General features: G+C 38.3%; 1 long non-coding RNA gene across 2 annotated transcripts in view; it reads right to left on the bottom strand.

Moving 5' to 3' along the window:
- Nucleotides 1-9,127: 9,127 nt before the first annotated feature.
- LOC136011098 (uncharacterized) overlaps nucleotides 9,128-21,922 on the bottom strand; it is a 191,925-nt gene continuing 179,130 nt past the window's right edge. Inside the window, exon 3 of one of the 2 annotated variants that reach the window (XR_010611203.1) lies at nucleotides 9,128-9,284. This is a non-coding gene — a long non-coding RNA (uncharacterized LOC136011098). Of the gene's footprint in view, nucleotides 9,285-16,293; nucleotides 16,369-21,922 lie in introns of those variants that run through there. The other variant, XR_010611202.1, reaches the window with a different exon arrangement.

Raw genomic sequence — 21,922 nt, 5'->3', positions numbered from 1 at the left:
CAATGGAGACACCACTGTCAAACTATAATGTCTTTCCTTTGATACTGATAGGGGTTCTGTAACCTACACGATCAATGCAATTTATCACCAGATTCAGGCACTGACAGCACTTACTTGAGAACACCCTGATAAAGTTGCAATTATTACTTGATACTGTTGGCCATGAAAGCTCCTATAATTTCGCTAGTAGGGACTGCTTCTTTTGGAAGAAGAAAAGCCTCTTTTGGAAGGGTCATGTTTATGCACGATCACACAGCTACATTCGGTACCTTGTAATATCATTGGAAAAAAAGATGTTAACATAAAATATACTCTTTCTCTGCCCCTCTTTAAGTAAATTTAAATTGTGTTCATTCTACACTTTTAGTAAATTAGCCACGTTACTTTAAAATATGGGCAAAACTTGTGTTACTCAAAATTAAAGAAAGCAGTGCCAGAAATGTTAAAAGATTAGAAATGTGTAAAATTTATTACAGGGTGCCTAGAGATTGTTCATTTGGTAATGGGCCTGTACATTGCTGTTGGAACAGACGCATAAATGGGAGTGGGGTAAAATCAATTTATGAAAGAACATATTTCAATTATAATCAGCATGTTTTGAATAAAAGTTTTAAGTATATGGCAAAAAAGCACTGAGGTACTTTTCATCTCTGTAGGTGGTGTCAGCGATTACAGTTAAACTCTCATTTGGAGATTAAGGATATGGATAAATCCTTAACTCTGTTGAACTTCATGGGAATTCTGCTACCCACCTTAGTGTATTGGAATTAGTGGATTAGTGTTCTGGAATTTTATTTCTGCAGTAATAGAAAATGTACATTAACCTCATAACAACCTCATTCGACAGCTCTAATTAATATGTTAATCAAATAGTCTAAGGGCATGATCACATGAACAGGCAGGTATATTTACTGTGGGACTACCAGCGTAGTTACTAGAACCCTACTTCCACTAGTTTTCCAGAAGCTGTTAACTTGGGCTGGCAGTTCTAAGATTAAGCCCCTGTTGTAGGACTCAGATATTTTGGGTTGCTACAATACCTTCTCAGTTCACATGGTACAATGGATAGTTTGGAAATACCAACAAAATTTTACAAAGGTAAGGATTAATTTTTGAAAACAAGTCTAACAAAGAAGTTAATTACTGCTAAAGCAATTAACATCATCAGGTTATTGATGTCAAATACTCCCACTGGCTTTAAACAAGCCATGTTTATGCATGATCACATAGCAACAATCATCATCCTGTAATATCATTGGGAAAAGATGTTAACATAAATAGTCTTTGACCTTGTTTATGTGAATGTAAATCTTAACAATAAGCGTTATTCATTATCTATTTATTTATTTATTTATATTTGTAGAGAGCAGCTTATTCATTCCTGAGATTACGAAAATGTCCTATAAATAGAAGACCAAATTCTAACAGCATATTTTGAGTTCCTTAGGGATGTAAGGCAGCTATTAGGGGAGTCTTCCTGGGCATGCAAATTCATGTGCAAGCTATGAAGCTGAGGGGTAGAACTATTACATTATCAATCTTTTTTGTTCCGGTTTTCAAACTAGCCAAGTACATTAAGATACCTTAAGAACCTTCAGGACCTCAGAGTACAGTGCTCAGGATCCAAGAGACATTGTTAACTGTCAGAAATAGACTCACTTCTTTCTTGTCATGACAACAGGAGGTACTGCAAATAATTTTCGAAAGCTGTTCGTATAATGAAAGAACTGTGTCCTTTACTGCTCTCACTGACTATTCCTTGAAGACAAAGTTTTTGAGACAGTATATAATTTTCCCTGACACTTGAAAACAGTTCTTCTATTTATAAAAATTGAGATAACTGGAAGCTGTGGAGCTCAGTATATCTAATGGTGTTATACTGGACAATTTGCATGTTTCTATAATTTACAGCCCGAATTAATATGTCAATTCTAGACACAAAGGCAAACTAAACATCTATTCTGCAGTTCTTCACGTGTAGAAGCTTGACAGCAATGAAGTACAGAGCAAAACTGTTACTGAGCACCTACTTGTCACACAATGACAATGACATCTCTGCACCAGCTGAAGGAGCATATGCAACACTAGAAACTTGAGTCACTTTGGGTTAGATTATTTTAAATTAGAATAGCATTGGACACATTATATTTAAGTAACATATTAACTCGGAAATCTTTTCAAATGAAAAGAGAAGCTGTCTCTTTTCACTTTTTCACTTTATCTTCAACTCTGTTTCAGCATTTTACTGATGGCAGAAACTCGGTTTAGGTGACCTTAGTGACTAATGCTTGGTAAAAAAACCCAAACACTTCAGGTAGTGCTGCTGTAAGCAAGGCTAGCTATATTACTTGTTCCAGTCTCTGCAACTGGTTCCCATCTTAGAGCACCAGCAGGAAGCCTGACATTTCATAACGGTCTACAGCTTTAAGGAGAAAACCACTTGCAATATCAATTGAACTGCACGGGTGTTGCTGGCACTAGGCAGGTAACAGACCCCTCCATTCAGTGATATTCATGTACTTTGTATTATATGTACCTTCTATTAACTGGCATAAGAAAGAAAACTTCTAATACTTCATATTTTAATTGTAGGGAATGCTTAGCTGAGGATGTAAACAGAATGTCATTGAATGTCATTCAGGGTATATCCATATTGTGTTATAAGAACACATACAGCTTCTTATAGAAGATGGCTGTCTGTGGATAAACAGTATCTCTTAAAGATGCAAGTCTTTATCCACGAAAAGGATAGTTATTCTGGAGAGAAAAATGTCATGTTTTATGCCCTTAGGATGCAGGCTTAGTAAACCTGAGATATCCTTTGGGTTGCCCATCTCACTTCTGAATTTTTGTGATGTCAGAGCGAAGAAGCCAGGCCACCAGAAGTTGTACACGTCAGTATAAACAAACAAAAATATAAAATAATTCCCAATCACACACACAGGATTCCCTGATCCTGAGAAAAAGTACATTTTTTCATGCCCATTTAGATCTCTGCAACAAGTAACAATTTGACCCTATACACATTGTCTCAGATGGCAAATACCATCATATAAATTTGGCCTGAAAATGTTGATAGATTATACACCTTAAAGCATCTTGCCCTCTCAGTTTAATGACTCCTATGATTTTGCACCACAGCTATGCTGAGAGAACATTAATAATGTTACAAAGCCAAGCAGGCCAAAGAGATGCTAAAATAAGGGAAGTCCATACCAACCTAATTCAAATCACTTGCATGTATGCTCCTGACCAATCTTTAATTACATGACTGCATGCTACATTTGGCACAAATTCCACATTTTTCTGAAGTTCCTGGATGCAGTAATACTTAATATACAGGATGAGCAGTGACCACTAAATAAGAAGCTTTTGAATCATCAGGTTTTCCCTTATTGCCAGTGTTTGGTCCCATGAATGATTTCCTACGCACTATTCAAAGCATGTTCTGAAGACAGAGGTCTTCATTTTGTCATGTCTATGCCTATGGTCCTTACCAATACAGTACTTTCTGTGAAGCACCTGTTCTCCTATCAATTTGAGGTAAACAGACACTATGACCTCTGTTTCACAGCTGTTGACTTAATGTAGATTGATATTAAAATTAGAAGTTTCCAATAAATTTGGCATGAGAGAGGAGGAGTGATTAGTAGCATGTACGACTTCATACATAAATTCAGCTGCCAGTGGCTTTTGCTGTGAGCAATCTTTAGTGCTGAAAGTCACAGCACGTAAGGGTTTATTGACCACATGCGAATGTGCTGCAGAGCAAGATACTTGGCATTACTATGACACTGTGTGTCAGAGATGAAACCAGGAAGATCCATGGAGACCTTTCCTTTGGTTGACCTTAATTTTTGATCAGTGACTTCAAGAGATAGCCCTGCTCCTGGGACAGTTACGCCAGGTAAAGTATCAGCTGTGGCTCACTTGCCCGAAACATCTGAGCTGAAGGACAATTGACTAGATAGAAGATTTACTATTCATCTGAGCTAACTGGATATGAAATTAATAAATTTCCATAAGGCCATTCCTTGAATAGCAGCAACAGCCCACTGTGAGTTCTCCTGCCCCCAGGACACACCAACTGCCATAATACGAGTTTTCACTCTTAGCTCAATACACCACATTTTCAAAAGGTGAGTCAGTGTCACTCTCACTTTTTTCAGAGCATCTGGGAGATGGTTTGTAATTCATGCAGCAAATTATTAACTAGACAGCAAGTGAGGGCCATGGACCCCACTACAGGGGTCTGGAATTCAGCACAGCAGGAAGAACATGACAAAAATAGCACTTGATGCATGGTATCAATGAATTGAGGATTTGTAGGATTAAAAGGCATCCAGATACCCACACCTTAAAAGCCATTACAGTAGTAAAGAATTTGCATATTGCTATAATTAATCTGAGCACACTGTGTTGCATGCGGGTAGTTACTGATCTACGTCCCTTGAGCTTTTCTTCTGCTCTCTGGGAACACATTGCTGCCCAAGTCCTATGGGCTGTGACTCTAACCTGCCACAGTCTGTGGGGAGGTGGATATGGAAGAAATAAAACCCATTTAAGGTCATGTGTCAGTGCAGGACAAGTCATGCTGAGTTTTCTTATGTTTATGAACAAGGTCTTGGGAGGATATACAGATTCTCAGTGCTGGCAGGTTTGCACTCACAGTAGAACATTATTATTCTTCCGCACCAAAGTATAAGTAAGCTTTGGCCAAACAACAAAAGATTTACTGCTTCTTTAATTTGTTTTTAAATACAGCTTGACAAATTTCACTGAAGCCCACACACAAACAGAATATCTTATGGAAAAATCCTTTAAATGCCTTGGATTTATTAAGTCTGTGAGTTATATTAGTCAGAAACAGCAAAACAGAGGAGCTATGTTTGAGTGCTAGACATTGCAGTGTTTTTTTACCACTTAGCTAAAATGGTATTAGTTATTAGAAGAGCTAATATTAATGATTATATACTGAAACTCAATCTCCTGCATTTTATAGTTTAATTTTAATTACCTTAGATAGGTGTTACCATTCCTATCTGCGCCAGAAGCTCAAATATGTTTTATGTTTAAAGCACCACAAGCTAAATAGTAATAATAGTGCACTGAACAGGGAACAAAATATCCCTACTTACCTGCTGATGTTTTAAATACTTAGACCTAGGTGGAGCTGGGGAGGGTATGAAACAACTACCTATCACCCTGATCTATATGCAGAGATAAAGGCTCAATAAAATGACAGTTGTGATACCTGGATGTTACAAAGAAGTACAATCCATTATTTTATCCTGAAAATATAGCAGCAGATTTTTGACACGGAAAGAAAGAACAGCTTCATAGCTACATATTCCAAGCAAATATTTAGTGTCAAAATATGAAGAACCAGTGAACCCAAAATGATGTAGACAAGTGATGAAAAGACAATGTAAGAAAGAGAAAACAGCTAGAAACTACCACAGCAGGTTGTTCTTAATGTCAGTGGATGGCAGAGAGAGAAGACATCTTCTCAGAGACAGAAGAGACATCAGAGAGAGAGCATGGTTCGTAATGTCTCTGAAATAGACCCCAAGGACCGAAGAGCTGAAGCCTTTCTACCCTGCAAATCATTCTTAAAGTCAGACACCATCAAAATGCTGTATCAGCCTAAAGCTTTGCCTTTAGTTCTGTCAGCAGCACAGTGAAGGTATGAATAAGATGCAGAACTGTCAGATCTGGAGATTACTCCAAGCCAGAGAAGCTTCCAAGCTGCTAGTCTACACCTGAAATGTTTTTCCAGATAGCGCAAACCATGCTGAGCAATGACCAGGTTTTACCCTGAACACAAGCCTTCTGGGCTTACATTCTCTTACAGGCTCTTCCCTGCTTACATTCCCCAGGAAGCACAAATGCTGAACTTCTCCAAAGGCTACCCTACATCCCTGTAAGTTGTCCTTTGGTGCTTTCTAAATTAAGCAGCAAATACACATCCTAATTTGCACATAAAGGAGCTGTGGCAAAAATCATATTTCTTCCCTGTAATTGGTTTTCTTTTAATCCTGACCTTAATGTATATCATCCTTGATGAACTGCTTCAAACAGGCTTTGAACTAGGATTTTTTTAAAACGTTAAATAATGAAAAAATGCCATCTTATTTTACTGCTTACATCAAGATTCAGAGAGATGAAGAACAGTGACAGCATGGCTGTTCACCCATAACCCTGGGACAGCAGGTAAACTGACAGTGTGTAATTACTAAGAGGTGATATTAAGTTAAAACATATAGCTAAAGTGGTGCTACTGCATATGCATCCCTTGGTTTTCAAGGCAGTGTTTAAAATAAAAAACCTTCACTGAGACAGAAAAACTGCTATAGTTATATCATAGCACACTGAGTTGCAAACCTTTTAATGAAAGACATAATTCTTCTGCTGTCTGCATCATACTATATTCTCATGCAAAACACTTTAATGCACCGTGTAAATTATCTAAGACTTTCCTAGTATGTATTACATTTCTTAATCATAGATATTGGGTGTAAAAAAAAAGAGAATTATGTGACATGCTGCAAAACAAATTGCCTGGCGTTAGCATACACTGGCTGGGTCTGTATCTGAGAAATGCATGCTTGAAAGGGTTGGATTTTCTTTTTTTAATGTGCAGAACTTGCTTCTAAGTGCATATGTTATAAATGAAGTAAAAATGACTCATCTGAAATGATGGTCGCCTGATTTTTAGCCAATATCATCAGTTTAAAAGCAGGGGAACTGGGTTGGAGTATCAATGATCTATTTATTCTGTATTTCAGAACAAGCGTCATATCTAAAACATGATGTATATAAATAAACCAAGTGTTTTCACCTGCTTTCTCATTTCAGTTACATTCAATTCAGCTATAAATGAGTTTTCAATGCAAATCTCATTTTCAGAAATAAAATGCTTTTGTTTCCAAGTTGGCAGGCAGGTTTGTCCTGCTGATGTCTCACCAGCTGAACCTTACTAGAGTGTAAATGGTGGACAATATCATCACCACCTTGAAAACAGTGAGTTGCTCATAAATGTCCATTTTGGGAACAGGATCTGATGAGACATGCTATCTAATTTTCTGTCAAGTTTGATTAAAGGTAATGCCTACTTACATTATATTAATGTTGACTAATTAGGAGTACTAAGAAAGTGAAACTTAGCATATTCTATACTATTTATTTCCTAAAATTTCATTCAAACAGATTCTGCTGCTTTGAATGCAACCTGAAAACTATGTGTCAAACACTCACAAATGAACCAGAATTTGTGAAGGTTAAACTTTTATGCCTCTTGCAAAAATGTAAGCGTATATTCCAGTTGCAAGTGTCGAGGAATAGGACACTCCAGACTGGTAGGCATTTAACATGGACTTCTGGTAATATGACATACAGACATGAACACTAAGAAAGCCACAATCTGGCAGTTAAAAAAAATGGACTGATTGTAATCACAACATTTAATCATAACAGATATGCTGTTCTATGTATAAGCTCTCAGCTCTCTAAAGACCAAGCCTAATGATGGTTTTATATAAGCTCTTTGGTGCTAATATACAAACAGCGGTGCAGATTCTAAGAGCTGTCAATTACCTGGAGATAGTGTTCTTCAAATCTTAGTGACTTTTGAATTATGTTCATAATCAAGGGCAGCGGTGGAGGGGACATACACACATGACAATGACAGTGATACCAAACTATGCCTCCCATTGTGTTCTATGTCTAATTTCTTTTAGTAGACCAAACTATAATAATATTATGAACTATATTGCTAAATGCAAAGTATTACTGATTACAAGCAAGCATGGAAATACATGCAATGAATTATTAAGCAAAACTTACAGGCTAAAATCCACATTTATATAACAAACAAAACTATCCAATTTTAATTAACATAGACTTAAAAATAATTTATACCCTTAGTGAAATATAAATAGAAGTAATACTGTAAACCAGACAACATCAAAAGACAGTAACACATTTCTAGCAGAACACAAAAGGATCTAACAAGGAATTGCTTGTACATCTTTTGGCTTTTTATTCATACTGTGGATGAATCACTGGCTGATGTTTGTGGCGGTTATTCATGACATGTCTGGTCATGTTATGACCTTCCCTCTTTTATTGGTTTATTTGATGTTTGTGGTATTTTATATAATTGATTTATGCCTTGTGATATGTTTGGGAGCTTTCTAGTAATATACAACAGTGATTGTATGTCTGTAAGTGTTGTTACATATTGCTGTTTGTGAGCTTTCTTGGCCAGGTCACCATTGTAAATAAAACTTGTTCCCAGTAGATTTTTATGTGGTTAAAGATTTTTGACTACTTGAGTGAGTGATTGATTGACCAGAAAACACTTGCTAGCAACACATCAGGGTATCATAGAAAAATGCGTCATTTGTATTTCTGATTCAAAACCCTCACCATTTTCAATCTTTTAAAATGAAATAGGTATCATAGAAGTAAATGGTCACCTACCTTTCTTCTTAGTTATCCTGATGTGTGCAGATGTCCACAGTATTTCATAGTCTTCTTCCTCTGGCTCACAGTAATGTTGCAGCATCTGGCTTGTTCTTGAGTAATTATCCTCCACGTGCTTCCTCTGGTACTCAAATGAGTAATTTACTGAATATTCTACCAGAAAGTATACTGGAATTCTCTTTTCCTCTCTTATTCTCTCTCTCTCGTTCTGTTTCTTTCTCTCTTTTCTTCTCCCTTCCCTTGTTCCCTTCCCTTCCTTCCTTCCTTTTTTCCTTCTCTTTCCCTTCCTTCTCTTTCCTTTCCTTCCTTCCTTCCTTCCTTCCTTCCTTCCTTCCTTCCTTCCTTCCTTCCTTCCTTCCTTCCTTCCTTCCTTCCTTCCTTCATTCCTTCCTTCATTCCTTCCTTTCCTTCTTTCTTCCTTTCTTTCATTTTTCTTTCTTTGTTTCATTTTCCTTCCTTCCTTCCTTCCTTCCTTCCTTCCTTCCTTCCTTTCCTTCTTTCTTCCTTTCTTTCATTTTTCTTTCTTCCTTCCTTCCTTCCTTCCTTCCTTCCTTCCTTCCTTCCTTCCTTCCTTCCTTCCTTCCTTCCTTCCTTCCTTCCTTCCTTCCTTCTCTCCTTCCTTCCTTCCTTCCTTCTCTCCTTCTCTCCTTCTCTCCTCTCCTTCTCTTTTTCTTTAGCTCCTGCTCCTTCTTTCTTTCCTTCCTTCCTTCTTTTGTTTGTTCATTCGTTCATTTCTTCCTTCCTTTTCCTTTCCTTTCTTCCTTTCTTTTCTTTGTCTTTCTTATTGTCTCATGTTTCTAAGAAAGAAATAACACATGAGAATTAATAGTCCAACTACTACAGTGATGACTTTTCAACAAGAAAGTTCAAATTCCCTCTACAATATACAGATTGCACAAATTACTCAATGACATTATTTTATATGGGCGATGCTTTGCTTTTCTGCAACAAAACCTCTGGAAATTCTAACTAACAGCGCATACAGGCTATTTTGCACTGCCCAGATAGAGAAAAGACTGCCAGTTTTTAGTTCATTATTATCCATGAACTTGTGCTACTGAACACATGCAACTTCTGTCCAGATGTAGAAGAGCTCATAGATGACCAATAATGCAGACCTCTCCTGGTTACACAGAGACCTGTTAGCAGTACTTCTGCTGAAAACTCTCATCTCATTAGCATTTCCTGAGTCTGATTAACAGATGTTGGAGAGTCTTGGTCCAGATGTAGTTTGATTCTATTTAAAGAGCCAAGACCTTGGCTTGGTATCTCATCCAAAAGGCTCACTGTTGCATTCATTGCCTCTCTGACTGAATGGAAGCTCAGCACAGAGTGCAGGTACAAGTTAGTGTACTAGCTTTGACTTTTCAAGGGAAAAGAGGAAAGGGAAGTGGGGGATCAGACCAGCCATGACCTTCTTTGTCTTAATCCTGATGAGATGAAAGCGCAAAATCTTGAACGTAATGCTATTTAACAGTAACTGCTCTTCTCCATTTCCAGATATCTTGGGTCATGCTAAACACCATGGCTGGAATGATGAAACTTACTGTCAACAGAAGAGACTGTTAAACACCCCACTAGTTTCCCCCATTTCCACCCCTCCACCTCCGTGTGTTCTGTAACATCATTCAGTTCACAAACTGGGTAAAAATGATCCGTTTTTTCTTGCCAAGTTAGTTTTCTGCTAGTTCAGTGTTTTGAATGGGCTCACAGGGTGGTCAGGAACTAGCAGAGGAAGCACTAGAAGGTGTCTATGGCTTCTCCTATGTCTCTCTGCAGCAATGCTGACCTAGAAAAGCTTGGGCGTACCTTTGGGTGCACTGACTGGTCACAGAGAATCCTTGTTTAAAACGTGGGAGGAGAAAAGAAACTCAAAACAGCTCTTCGGAAATAGATTTCAACATATACACACAGGAAACTGATGGCAGTGTCGAAGAATATATAGAGAGGAGGGACGAGCACAAGCTCTTATCCATTTTATCTCTAGTCCTAGCTTCCAAGATAGCACTTAAAAAATTTCTATATTGCAACCATTTGATAGGGATTTGGGGAACTAGTATTGCTTCTGCTTTTTCTGCCAGAAATGGGATGTGGCTCAAGCTTAGGATTTCACAGGTCCCAACTGGTTTGATTAGCTTTTACCTTGGTTCTGAAACAGCAAAGCAACAAGAGTGAAGACTAGTGTGTTAGTTGGTTTCTTTACACGTTTATGGCATAGAACAAAACGTTAACTGAATTTATAAATTTTCTTATTGTCTGTGTGAATTTAGAATATTATAACCAGTCAGGATTGTAACCCATAAGGAAATAATCTTTATAAATTTTGCCTTTCACATGATCTATCTGAAAGTTAACAGGGAAAATTAAATATCTGCAGAAACTTTATCATCATTGTAAGCCAACATTCCTTTTTTCTTCACTCATGCTCTGATATAAAGCTCTAGGCAAAGATAAATCCATTCAATTCCCATCCATCTTTGGAAAACCTCTAACTACCCATGCAGGTGCTGGCCATTTCCATCACTGGCACACAGTTTCCCTCTTCCTTCACACAAATGCAAGATTCCAGCAAAAGCCTGCATTTTTTTCTCAGGAATTTAGTGTGTAAAATAATGCCAGATCTATCTTCACACACTTTTCCATACTGAAGATGTGCTTTCTTTGCTTACAGCATAAAGCTTACACCATTTCTGGTGCTGTGAAACAGAAGTATCATAGGAGATTGTCCCCGCAAAGGCAGGAGCTGGTCTAAGATCACTGTCCTTTGCTTTTGTTTATCTTCCTTTCCCCTTCATGAATCATACTATGTTTGCATTTGCCTCTAAGAAAGTGTCTCTGAAAGCGGAATTCCAGCACTTAAGGGATGTTATGGTCGTGAGAAGGTGAACTGGCAAGAAGGATTGAACAATACATATATCCCTTAACATCTGAGAACATGAGTTTGCAAAACTGGCATATAGCATTAAAGAGAAATGTCCTGCAAGTAATATTTCTTTATACTATACACCCTTAGAGGTAGTCACAGCACTGGACAAGTCTAACCAGTAAATATGCCAACACAAGCTCCAGAAGGACTGCTTTCTGAAAAAAAATCATGTAATGTATACCTCTGGCGTGCTTGTAAGCAGGAACCAAAATGAAAAACTCAAAAATGCCCCATCTTTGATCTGAAGAAAATCTATTTTAAGAGCAGACAAGTGAACATAGAGTTACCAAGCCAGATTGGATCAATTATCCTTCAAGCTCAGAATTCTGCCTTCACCAGTGGCCTATGTTAGGTGCTTCAAAGAAAGCAGCTGGCTAATTACACAATGTCCTACATGGCAAAAAGGGATGAGAGGACTGTTTCTTATCCCTGTGATCAGCTGACACCCTGGAGTATGAATTTGATGGCCCCCTCCTAGTACGTAAAATTACAAATTATATTATTGGTCATAAAATTAAGAAGTCCTTTAAAAATCCCATTACAGTATTTAACTCTTTGACCTCTGTAGGTTAACTACTATTCATGCTGTGAAAAGAACTATTTCATGTCTATTTTTAAAATAATACAGTAAGTTTCTTAAAGCCATCAAGGCTAATGACGGGGATACATTCTATGTGATGCCTATAAACGATATTCTTATGTTCCTGATGTCTTGAAGACTTGAAAAATATTTGGTGTTATTAAGAAAACTTTAAACGAGATGTTACATAAACGAGCTTCTTACAGAACTAAGCACTAAAGCAAAGCTGAAGTTAATTTGCTGGGGCAAAGCATGAGTTGATAGGTTTTGATCCAATACATGTTAGCTTAAAGTATGCTGACTCCCGCATAAGTCAAATTCTTTTTCTTTTGCCCGTCCTTTATTTTTTAGTGCATGTATTTTAGGCGTTGAAAGCAGGCAGATGAGAGAGCTCTCTAGGGCACTCTCTCAGCTCTGCTAAGCTGCTGTGCCTAAATGCTGTCCTACTCTGTAGTACCTGGGTATGCTTATTACCAAGTCTATCTAGTTCAAACAACAGTCATGCAAACATCAGCAATTATTTTGGTATACAAACAAATGCCCATTGAATACTGCACTGAGACAGTCAAAATCCCACTGACACGAGGGGTTTTTGCTGAAGCTTTAACCCTTTCAATTGTAAAGCTTTCCTGAAAATTCTTTAATAAGCTTCTTTTACCAAAAGAGAAAACATGAGGAGAGAAGGAATAACACATCTTTAATTAGAAAAATTCAAATCAGCTCTTAATTTAATTCACCATACCAGCAGCCATGATTACATCTGCATCATGATATATCTCCAATACTATCAATTTTCATAAATGCAAACTTTCCTGAATATGGTTCTGATGTATCCTGACATTTTAAAATATGTCCTATTGTCCTTTTCTGTGCAGCAGACCAAGCACAGAGTGTTCAGTCTTATATCACTGTCACAGTGGTATTAGACCAGATGGCTGCTTCCTCGCAGAATCAAGAATTAGAGATAATTTATGCTGTTCACTGTTATTAGAATGTAAAAATATAAAGAGTTTGCAGCATGCATACATGAAAAGCTGCTCATATCCATCAGTGACACTCTGGTGAAAAGGCATTCGCACTGTTACTGCACTCTTAAAGGTAAAGTCTTGTTTGGTGAAGCAATGGACTTCTGCAAAGCCTATTGACTACTCCACATGGGTTACAGTGCAGGGGACTATCTGACGTTGGTTACAGTGCTGTTTTGGTGGGGAAAGCATATTCTGAGTTGAGAAAAATGTCCAAGAGCTGCCTTCTTTCTTCTTTATTGCAAAATAATTCTACCATATGATTGTTCCCATTAATATGTGACAGGTATTTTTGTGTCATGAAGAATGAAGTTAAAAATGCAAGCTTCCTTCATTCAGTCTGGTAATCAGTACAGGATAATACTTCTCAGTAAGACCTTATACCAAAGGTCAGGAGAGTTACAGAAATTTGTTCCTGTGCCTCTGAGGGCAGTAAGTTTTGCTTATAAGGGCATCACTGTAATCTGTAAATGTACTTGCTCTAGACGCACTTGCTCTACCTGTATGTGTGTGTCAAAATACTGAAGAGAAAGGATGTCAGCCTATTCATTTATTGAATCTGAGCTCGTTATAGTTAAGGATCTTGTTGTCCATATTTCAAGCAGTTGAATCATTTGAAAAAATAAATATTATTAATGCAGCTGATTCATTTGGAGGGACTTCTCAAGCTATTCAGGAATTAAAATGTCTCAGGTTCCTAAACAAGGGGAAGAAACAAAAGGGAAGAGAACTTAGCTTGTCCATGTTGCTGGAATAGCTTGTATAAATACAGAAGTAAAAAGGACATTAGGACAACCAGATGCCAAACATTGTATGCAGGCAGCAATTGCTTTATCTTTTCAGTTCAGGAAGTTTAACACAGTATTCCCTATGGATGATGTCAGGGTTGTAGTCAGATTAAGGACAAACACTCATCATTATTTAGGAATATTACAGGAGGAGAAATTTCACTGGCATTCACCAAAATGACATGCTTACTCTATGTAATCTCAGAAAAAGTGTATCACTGAGAGAATAATTTGGTTCACTTTAAGTTAATCTTTAAATTATACTAAGAAACATTACTAGGGACAGATTTGCTTTCAGCTCTCTGTGAGCATATAATTTGTATTTATGGCATACAATGGAAGTATTGTGACTTTGAATGACTGACTAGCACCTTATGAAAGTCATTACTTTCGTATCAAGAACAATATTTGTAACATAATGTGTTCTTAAACTGATCAGGACAGCAGGAAGCAGCTAAGTGGATCACTTATCTTTATTTTGCAATTTAACCTATGTTGTGACAGGGAACAAAAAAATTAGATAATTTATAATTTTCTGTCAGTGTTGTATACTTTGGGGTAAGCTTGTAAGTACCTGGTATAACTGGTATAACTGGTAAGGTGATTTGGCTGCCAAATACAACACAAGAAGAAAGATTACTTTAGAGCATAATGAATTACTAGCTGACTGTTAGAACCAGATCACAAAGATTTCTTATGTTTTTGTTTCCTGACCGATGTTGTTGATGACTGGATTTTTCTTCCGTAAAAATCCTAATACTAGTTTTATTAAAACAAAGTCTATCAGAATAGAAGATAGTTGTTATGCAGAAGCAGTAACTCACATAATATGAGATGGCATTTCTTTCCAGCTCTTGCTGCTCCGCTGGTTCTAATAGCAACCTGGAGCTCAATTTCCTCCTCAAGAACATTGCATTTCATGTGGAATGTCAATTATTAAAATGCAGTGTCCCGTGTCTTACTTTTCACTAGATGAATTCATTTGCAAATTTGCTAATTTATGTAAATGATCCTTAACCTGTAACTGCCTGGTATGTATTTCTGAGTGCCTCTTTTCAACTCAGAAATACATACAAAGACTATGGTGCCAACAGCATGTACACTAATTACCTTGTGTCACTGTTCCAACCCCCCAAAATTTAATTTCAGTGTAATCCAGAAAGAGTATCTGGTGCTTCATTCACTGTTGAATTTTCAAACACATCAGACCAGTCAAAATAGGTAAGTGATCTTCAAAAGATCACCTAAAACACCTCTGGTCAGTATCATCGGCAGGAAGTATAGTTTTAGTAAAATATTTTTGTGAGAAGACACGAGCTGAAACTCCCTGGCTTTTTGATTTTCAGCTTTAATGTTTTCAGGGGGTCATTGCTACTTTACAATGGGCCAAATCACAGCACCTAAGATTTGATCATTCCCAAAATCCATATTTTTTTGCAGCTAAGACTCTCCTCTGCATTTCAGAAGTTAATTTAGACAGGGAAGTTCCTTCAAGCAGTCAGTGGTCCAGCTGCAACTCCCTCTTTTCCTGAGGATGGGTGCCATCCTGGATTTGTCACTCTGTTTCTGGTTCCATCATAGGCAACAGCTGGGAACTCATGAATGTTTGTTTCACTCTCCAAATGATCTGAGGAAGTTCAAACTCCTGTCTCTTTGCAGTTCTTACTAAGGAAGGAACACTCAGATAATCTCAGCTGAAGATACTAATTTTTGCCTGACTTCTCCCTGCTGCCTACTCAAACCCCTTCAGTATTTTTAGGCACCACCAATGGTTTAGAACTTGCGGATGAACCTGGCCCAAGTTGGGGATTGTAGCAAAACCTAAAATGAGGAAATTTGCCTCCATGTTATTGTTCAGTAACTTCCCACAGTCCAAATAAAATGATCCAGATTCCCTGGGGTGTAATTGCAGGCAAAACTCCATTGATTTCAGTGACCTGTGAATGGCAGACAGAACCATGGCCCAAGGTCTCCTCTTAACAAACCAGCTAGAGCTTGCTTACCCTTGATTATTATCTGATTTACATGTCCTTGTTTTAGATGCCCCCCACAAGGGGTAGGTGAACAAAGCTCCATTTCAGAGCCAGCGGCAGAGATCAATCCTGGCCAGCATGGAGGTCCCAAGACCACGACTCGGCTCTGAGCCTGGGCTGCAGGGCACATGTCCTTTGTGGTGCTCCTGCCCAACTGGCCACCCCCAGGGCCTTTGCAGGAAGGAGGCGGTTGCTCTTTTCCACTTACCCCAGGTTCTGTTTCCCCATGGTGTAAGGGAGGTAGAGGGGGATGAGGTGCCGCCAGCTGACAGGCCAACATTGCTGTCAGGCCAACCCCAGCATGCTCATCTGGAGCTGGAGCAGCCTTGTGTCTCAGTGTTTAGATTGGCTTTAGAAAGTGCAAAGCCGAGTAATGTTTGGCTGCTTTAGCCCTGTTTCAGCATTCATATTGCTAAGAGAAAGTCTCAAATGGCTACTCACTGTGTGTTCTGCAGGCGTTTTAGCACAAAATCATCTCCAGCATCACCCGCTCCTATTACCCTGAGGTCTCAGGGATTTTATTTCATTTCTGCTAGGATAGCAGATGGGAAGACTAATTAATACAGTTGTCATTTTGGAATTAAAACATCTTACACTGTATTTTGAGGCCCTGGCTACCTGCAAAAATTCAAATATCTGAGATTTAAAGCAGCTACTGCATAGTTTTCTCCACAAAGGACATACTTTATAGGACAATGTCTCTAAATCTACCCTGAAGATATTCCTCCTGGCCCAGAAGATGCCAAAATGACTTGATGATTTATTTATGTGGAGCTTGGCAGACCATAGTCCAGATTGTGGCTGAGGCTGAATTTTATGAGCATCCCCCCTAGTGAGTATATTTAAAAATTAAACAAAAAAAATTCAAAACAATCAGAAAAGGTCTTCACAGATCTTGGCATAAGATTCAAGGAAACATTCTCAGGAAGAAGAATGAGTAGGAAAAGAGGGTTAGGACAGATTATAAATAATAATTAATAATATTTTGTGTTTAGAGAATTAGAATTTTCTCTTGATCTTCAAAAAATGAGAAAAGTGAAGGAGGCATTTCTCATCTCAGCAGAAGCTAATGTTTGGTCTGGAATATTTTTAGTCATATAAAACTTGGCATTTTGTACTGGGAACTGGCATTTTTGTCCACAGAAAGATGGATGTCTCATTGTCATTCCAGACCATACAAGCGGCATGTTGGTGCAGTGATGTAAGAAAGCAATTTTCTGCCCTATTTTATTGATTTATAGTATTTTAGTAAAGTGATAAAAACTTAATGCTAGGGATAAAAAGGAGACTCATCTGATATAGAGCAGTAGAAAAGAACAGAGAATGAAGAAGATCCAGCATTAATACTCATTTGCCATGTTTTCTCAAGCCTCTCAGTACTAGACCATTAACTAAGTTATAAAACCATGTCTAAACTCTTTGACTAAGATATTTTCTAGGCATTAATCCCTCCTTTCGAGGCACAGCTTGGTGCAGGACTCTGGCTTTCTGAAACATGTATGCACACAAGCACAGGCAAACCCTAAGGGCTACAGCAACAATGACAAACGCTAGCAGTCCTGACTCCTTTGGGCTGGGAAGCTCAGTACTGGGGAGGCAGATTCAAAGGCACTTTTGCATAGCAGGAATCAGAATGAGCAAGAATGTGACTCTACAGCATTTTATCCGCTTCACAGCAGTTCCTTGGGTGGCCTGTCCAAGGGGTGTTACAGTGCTCTGTGCTAAGGTCACATTCTTGCTTGCTGCAGGGGAGTTCCTAAAGCAGACCAGCCTTCAGGCAGAAACTCCTATATCCTTTGGGGAACTTCTTGTTGGATACTCCCTCATCCTTTTGGCTCAGCACAGGGGCTCTCGGCTACACCCATAGCTGTGATTCCCCATCTCCTTTGCTAACACCAGGAAACAAGCTCCCTCAAGTCCAGATCATAGAAACTGAGCTCATGTCAATTTACAGACAGGTCAAATCGTGTTGGAAATCAATTCAGCTGAAACTATATTACACACCATTCTTGGACATTGTATACAAGTGAATATATGTGGGATGTCAGTAAATGAAAGCTGGAACATGCTAGGACGCAACATGTTCATGTACATGGCATCCCCCCCACTTTTCTCCGAACAATATAGGGAATATTAAAGATGCTCCCCTCGAAATGGCCTTCAAAGGAAATTATACTGCTGATAAATCAAGGCAAGCAGGAAAAATATTCACAGTAGCTACACACATACTTTTTTTGGCTTTGTTTGGGTTTTGTAGTTACGTTGGAGAATTCCACACAAATGGTATTTCACAGCCAAGCACAAAACTAACCTTATGAAGTTAGATCTGTTGTAATTCAGCAAGTGAAGTATTTATTTACCCTAGACAAGAGCCCGTGTATGAATTAAGCTGTATACAGCATTGGTGGCTTCAGGACAGGGAGTCCCATATTAAACAGGGAATGCCAGTATGACAGCCTGGTGCAGCCTTATCTCACAGTATTAAAGCTCCCACAAGGAAAATGCTTGCTAGATCTTAGTCCTGCTTGGGAACCCTAAGCTGATGCACCAAAAGCACTGTTCCACTTCTAACCAGTTATTTCTAAAGGATACATGTGAGTGCTGAAATAATTTCAGAGGATTGAAAATTACATCAAAACTTGCAGTCAAAAAGTCACTGCATGGAACACACGCAGCTGGTAATGCTGCCAGGGAAGCAGGTTTAAAAGCCAAAAGGAAGCAGTAAATGGCATCTTTGACTTTACAAAGTAAACTGCTCAGGCCTTTTCCTTCCGTGAACTGCACTGTGTAAATTCAGCCACTGACACCAGGTGAGGAACAGTGGAAACAAAACCAGTATTAATTTAACTTCAGCCTCACGATTTTATTTCACTCTATTATGTATTGAAACTAGTCCTCGTACTTGACTCAATTTTTGTGTTTTTAATGACCTGTCAAAAGCTCAGTCAGGGCTTATTATATTTATATTTTTAATTAGTTTAGTGAGGAGCTGGACTGCTTATATTTGATTTTTTTAATTAACTGTGAAAATTTCTGCACCGGGATGATATTGTTCACATTGATAAGTGTGCTTCTGTTATGTTGGGTTTGCTCTGTGATAGATTGGAGACAGAAAATGTGTCACAGGGAAGGCATGCCTAAATAGTGCTTCACAGATTGCTGGAACACTGATGCGAATTGGTTATGTATCGTGTTATTAATTCTTTATATTCTAGCATGCAACTCAGGTCGGTATAAAAGAGAATCATGTCAGGTCAGGACATGTCCCTAGCCTTTTTTATCTCCGTGTTACACTCTGGGTGGGTAGACTTTATTGCTTATGCAAAAAAGTCACACCTTGTCATCTCTTGTGACTTGCAGCCTCTGAGCAGTGATTGCACAGAAACAAACATTAGCTTGACCGCAGCTTTCGCCTGTCTTTTGAGTGCTATAAGATGTCTCAATCATTGCCTACTTCATATCCTGCTCTAGATATTTCACTGTTTCACCAGACTTGTGTCTTTCTTGCTCAAAATTCATAACTTATAAGACTGAAAGTGAATTGAGGGCACCTGATTCATTTCACAAGTCTCTAAACAGCAACTGGGTGGTAATGAATTCTACTCAGTGTAATATTAAGCCTTATTTCAATGAGGGTGCTAAAAACGGAAGTACAGCTGCTCATACAGGCATTTAACCTCTGTCCCTGAAACCAGTTTTTTGCTGATAACATTAAACATAGGAGTTGCCTATAGAAAACAATGCATTCCTCTGGCATATCTGGATCCACGTACCCTGCTGAGATACCATCAATGTTCTAACTTATTTCTGATTGTTACAAGAAGGGAGAAGAGAAACATTACCAAGCAACTTTGATTTGCACAGGTGACCCAAGCTAATCATACAGTTATCAAACAATAGCACAGGAGGATTAACACAACTTACTCTGTAATTACCATTGCTTCCAGTGAAGTTACAGTGTGGTTAACCGTGTAATAGCATGCATTATTTCACAGTAACTATGCAAGGACTGAAGTCAACAGAGTATGCTGCACAAACAGAGCAAATCATTAGTTATCTAAAGAGGTCTGTTTCAAGGAGTGACACAAATTTTATTAGATGGATGATTTTCAAGTTTTTATTAATAGCCTCAGAGGTTTGGGCAGAGGCACAACGCTGCTGAAGAACTAGGGAAAAAGCTTTCAAGTCTATTCAAGGAGCTCCCAAGCACGGAGGCATCAGGTGTCATGGGTACATTTATATCCCTTTTAACTAGTTCCACTGCACAAGACAATGCAGAAAGCAGATCCTTCTTGTGTTCCCTCAGAACAAGCATTACATTTTGTTTGGCTTGTAAACTGCCACTCAGGAAGATTTTTAAGCCCTTCTCTTGTGCAGCTAGCAGGACCAGCTTCGGACCTACTTTAAATAAGCTGTCTTGCCTACAAAATACAGTCCTTGTACTCTGCCTAAAAACCCACTGACTCGTGCTCCAGACACCAAGGACATGAACACAGAGTGCCAAAGAAAAAGAGAGATTATGAGCCAACCAAGCATACGCCACGGAAGACTTGTACTACTGCACATTGAAGCTGCATTTTTAAACAGACTTAGACAAAGAAACTATTAAGAAATACAAAATAAGGAGATATTGCTCTATAGTTAATGTAACAGAGAACAATGTTTTGATTAATGCCTTCCCATTAGTGTATGGACAAGCTAGATTGTTTTACAGGATTATGGGCTGAGTTGGTAATGCAAAAACAAAAACATGCTCAAAACTGGAGTAACAACAGTCATGGTTCATGGATGACACCGCTAGAGGCAGCTGAGAGACAATATTGTGAACTGGAGCTCTAGAAATAATTATTAACACCTAATTGCTCATATATATTTTATTTTGTAAATTAATCTCTTTTCATCCTTCTCTCTGTGTTGATTTTCCATGCTGAAGTAACAGCATATCTACTTGTTGAAACAGTCACAGAATAACCCACATTAAGAAACTGAACTGAAGAAATCTGTGTTTCAGATACTGAGCATTCAGGACCATCTGCTCACAGTCTGTGGGGCAGGAAGTTACTGAAGTAATTTGACAAAATTTCAGTTGGCAATTAAATTTGTTAAAATCTTGAGACAATTGGCAACAACCTGCAAGCTGCAAAATAACGACAACTTAACGGAAGAAGTGTATAGGTAAGATTTCTGGGGGTGTTAAAGTACCACAGGATTGGACCCAGCATAATGACCCAGGAGGTCCCTATCGTATGTCCTGATCATCCTGAATTATGAGCTCTGCTCTGTATGCAACAGCACGCAATGCTGTATTTCAAAATGCTTCTCTTAATCTTCTGCAGGGGAAGCGTCTGCCAGGCCATCTAAAACAAATTGTTCTAAATCCTGCCTGATTAGACTTAAATGCGTCTACAACCTACCACTTCCTATGTTCGTCTATTACTGTTTAAGTCTGTATACATTATTCTCATTGCTGGAAAGATACAGTAGAGCTTCATGATGCTCTCTTTCTACTCTAATGCTGCATGGCAGTTGCTTTCTTTAGGCCCCAGCTCTTACCTACGTCTGTGCTTACTGAAGTGAGACTTTAATTTGCTACACCATGCCAAGGTATTAATAGACAATTATTTATTGCAAATCTGAACCATTTATACTGTTTACTGGCTGACACAATGTAAAATTTTGATCCAAATGTTAATGTGTCCATGACATTGCATAATCCTGTTCCATGCCAAGGTTTTTTCTTTCCTAAATGAATCGAACTTGCAATATGAGGAAATAGAGTTTTTAATGGATGGATGATTTACAGCTTCAAACTTGTAAGACTGCTTACTTGTACAAATAAGGGAAAATTGACTAATTAAAATAGCACAGCAAATGAGAAAAATTTAGGATTTTACTGGAGGCAAAATTAGAGGGAGAAAAATGGAAATAAGTTGCAAGGTACTTAAAGGGTAAATGAATAAATCTTATGTTAGTCATTTTAAGGCAATTCTGTTTTTTTAGCTGGCATCTTTGAGACCAGACAGTCTTATAAACATTCAGTTGAGTAGAGCATGGGTAAAAATTACCTACTCATAAAGAACCAA

The sequence above is a fragment of the Lathamus discolor genome, chromosome 3, assembly GCF_037157495.1.
Source record: "Lathamus discolor isolate bLatDis1 chromosome 3, bLatDis1.hap1, whole genome shotgun sequence".
Lineage (NCBI taxonomy): Eukaryota > Metazoa > Chordata > Aves > Psittaciformes > Psittacidae > Lathamus > Lathamus discolor.
Note: the sequence above shows the minus strand (reverse complement) of the source record. Positions and strands in the feature narration are given on the sequence as shown.